Below are 3,475 nucleotides of genomic sequence, written 5' to 3'. Positions count from 1 at the left end.
TGAACTTAGAATGAAATGAGAGGATGTATGGAAGGTTACATGAATCCCATTGGTGGTAGGTTAGGGAGGCAGGAGAAAGCAAAGTGGGGAAACCTCTAGGATTGGGTAAAAATGGAGAGATACGTGCTCCCTCTACATTGGTGGGTACAGGAGAGCTCACATTTAACATTTACAAGATAACAATGAGGGGTTTCATGGTCTTGTGCTTTGGTGCTGGTGGTTGTGCCTCCAAAGGGTCTGGAAACAAAAATTACTTTGACATTTCAAAGGTATGTTATTTTAGATGCCTAAGAACAACGGGTGGGGCTCACTAATGGCAGAGATTGACCTCTGCTAAGGAAGCTATAGGCCTGGGACATGACTATTCCCCATGACCTTCCCAGTTAGGAATTTATGATCAGACAGACCATCCTGTGAGATTAATTTTGGTCACTTAGCTTGTCAGGGCTGCCATGTGGCCTCCTGAGCTTGTCAGGTCTTCTATGTCGTTTCTTTTATGTTCACAAGTTGACCCTGGATGCAGTGATGGGGACACACATTCCTCATATTTATGAAACACTGTTATAGTATCTTGGGTTGCTTTTCTTTTTCAGTAAGGAATATGGGAGTTAAAAGCCTTAGTCCGACCACTTTCTAACTGTGTGATCTTGTGAAAATTATTTATCTACACATTACCTGCCTATACTGTTTGAGATTAAGTGAGATAATGCATGAGAATTGCTTAGCATACTCAATGCCTGGGCGTATAGGATTCTCAGTAAATTAATCTACGTTACGCTAATTATCTTGGGAGCAGAGGATAAAGCTGAATCATTCTCAAAGCATCATACATACCCTTGCCTCCAAATCGGCTACTGCAGTTTGAAATTCAATACATATGTGAATGATTATATCATTGAGGGACCTTTCTCCGAGGAGATCGCAGGAGCTGTGTGTTTTGCTCGGTGGTGCCCCTAGTGCCTAGCAAGGTGCCGGGAGCATGTATGTGTGGGGAAGCTTGCCGGCTGTCAGCTGAGAAAGGGGACTGTAAGTTCCAACAGCAAACACAAGGGGGCAGTGTTCTGTCACCTATCCCTATCCTGGCTCCATTCAGAAACTTGATTTTCAGAAAAGTGCAATGTTTAAGCCTAATTTCAATAAAAGAAGTAAACTCTTTATTCCTTTAAGACTCGGGCATATTGTTTATGTTTCATTACTGCCTAGAATATATATCTATCCTTCAGTAGAAATAAACTATAAAAGCCTGACTGTATTTGTACCCAGTACATGTTAAATAACAAAATATTAAATCCGAAACATTTTAAGCTGGCTACCCCTTTCTATGGGGTAACATAAAATGTAATGATACCGCAATTAAGGCAATTCTGCGCCCTCTTAAGTACTCATTTGCTCTGTTAATCTTCATGGGCCCTTTCCAAAGGTAATTGCTAACCCTGAACACTTCGTTCCACAAATATTTACCGAGTGCCTTCTAGGTGCTAGGGATGTCTATGGTTGCTGGGATTTGAGTAAGAACAAGTGTTGTGTCCGTGTTTGGACTGATGACGCTCTGTCAGGAGAGGGAGGGAATACCTGCTTGCGGAGGCTCAGCACTGCTGAAATATTTTAGAAATGTTTAGATTTACTAAGATGGAAGGCGACTTAGAGCTTATCTAGTGAAAACTCAGGTGGCCCAAGGGCCAGAGAGATAATATAAAGAAACGGGGCCAGATGGGGACTGCCATTAAGTGAAGAGCAGGTGTCCAGTTAAAAGACAACTGACTCCCAATCGGCTCAGGTAGAATTTTCTTGTCTCCTGTTTTACAACCCAAAATACCACCCGCTCTCCTCAATACAAACCTTTCTAAGTCACCAAATGGCAAGAACTGGTGTGGCAAAGGCGGATTCAGAGAACTGGGAGGGGCGAAGGGGCAAAATAAACTACAGCGCTGCCTGGGTTTTCGACTGTGACCCGCTCCGGGCCCGTTCGAGTTCTGAGACGTTCGAGAACCGAGGGATCCACAGCCCGCAGCTGGGCCTCGGGACCTGCCCTCGGCCGCGGGCATGTTCCACTCCCAGGGGTTCGGGAACCGAAATGTTCTCGATGGAGACGTTGGAAAACCGAGGGGCCACTCTACCTCGCTCTCTACTTCACCCCTCCCAATTAGTATTATTTGTTTGTAGAAATTCTTTTTTTTAAAGACTTTATTTTTATTGATTTGAGAAAGAGAGGGAGAGGGAGGGAGAGAGAAACATTGATTGGCTGCCTCCTATACCCCCCCCCATGGAAACCACAGCCTGGGGGTGGCCCCACCAGAATCAAACCTGCGACCTTCTGGTGCACAAGCTGATGCCCAACAACTGAGCCACACTGGCCAGGGCTCTCCCAGTTATTTTAAAGAAATGAACCCGTTCATCGCTTCTTGGCTTTTGGCGAAGATCAAATGCAGTATCTGTTCTTATCAGTTTAACATCTGATGCATTCTCTATCCAAGGACATTATAGTAAATGAATTTTTGGAGAAGGGATATTATATGAAATTAATATGCTTTTCATATAATCATAATAAGTATTAATAATGCATGTTGTATAATCAACTGGCATTCTCCCCCAAAGAGCTCAAACCCTTATGTCTTACTGTGATGATATCTTTGTGATGAACATTAATTAATTGCTCTTCAAAAGATGCAAAACAACCTGTTGGCTTCACAGATCTTTTCCAACAACCATGTGATCTAGCTCCACTGGGTTTGAAGGAAATGGGCTTGGGAATTTTAGGTCGCCAGGCAGGAATGTAACTCTCGAATGGAATTTAATTTCAGAATGTGCTCACTCTCACCCCACCCAAAATGGGAGTTTCTGACTTGTCTGTACCAGGGACTTCCACACCTTGATATAACCTTGGGTCATTTCATCGTTTTACCCAATGCATGTCAGGCCCCGTGCTAGGGACCAGAGACACAGTGGTGAACACAATGGCCACGGTTCCTATGACCACTGAGCTTTTAGTTTAGAGCCAAACAAAATGAAAGCTAACAAAAATTTCAAGTTGCAATTAGTGTTATGAAGAAAACAAATGTCACCTCTGAGGCGGCATTTAAACTGAGGTCTTTGCAAACAGAAGAGCAAATGCAAAGTCCTCTGCCTCCTTGGCTTGGTGCTGAGAGAAACAACAACTGGTGTGGCTGGAATTATATTGAGGCTTGGGGAGTGTGGCACAAGATGATGTAGAGACAGGCAGGGGTGTGACACACTTATGATCTGTGGTCAGAGGAGCCCAGATTTTGTTTTAATGCTTTGGGAGCAATGGGTAGGGTTTAAGCTGTGAGGCAATGAGATCTAATTTAAGTTTAGAAAAAAACATTCTTGGTGTTTCAATGGGAATGGACTGGAGGAGGCTAAGAGCAGAAACGAGGAGATGGCCTAGAAGGGTATTGCAGGAGTAGGCAAGAGAAGATGGCAGACTGGGTTAGGATGGGCAATGCAGCTGAAAAAC

General features: G+C 43.8%; 1 pseudogene; it reads left to right on the top strand.

The window, feature by feature from the left end:
• The first annotated feature begins 2,394 nt into the window (after nt 1–2,394).
• On the top strand, nt 2,395–2,545 carry LOC148091545 (U2 spliceosomal RNA; annotated as a pseudogene).
• The last annotated feature ends 930 nt before the right edge of the window (nt 2,546–3,475 follow it).

The sequence above is a fragment of the Miniopterus natalensis genome, chromosome 14, assembly GCF_054644295.1.
Source record: "Miniopterus natalensis isolate mMinNat1 chromosome 14, mMinNat1.hap1, whole genome shotgun sequence".
Taxonomy (NCBI): domain Eukaryota; kingdom Metazoa; phylum Chordata; class Mammalia; order Chiroptera; family Miniopteridae; genus Miniopterus; species Miniopterus natalensis.
The sequence above is the reverse complement of the archived record's forward strand: the minus strand, read 5'-3'. Positions and strand labels throughout refer to the sequence as shown.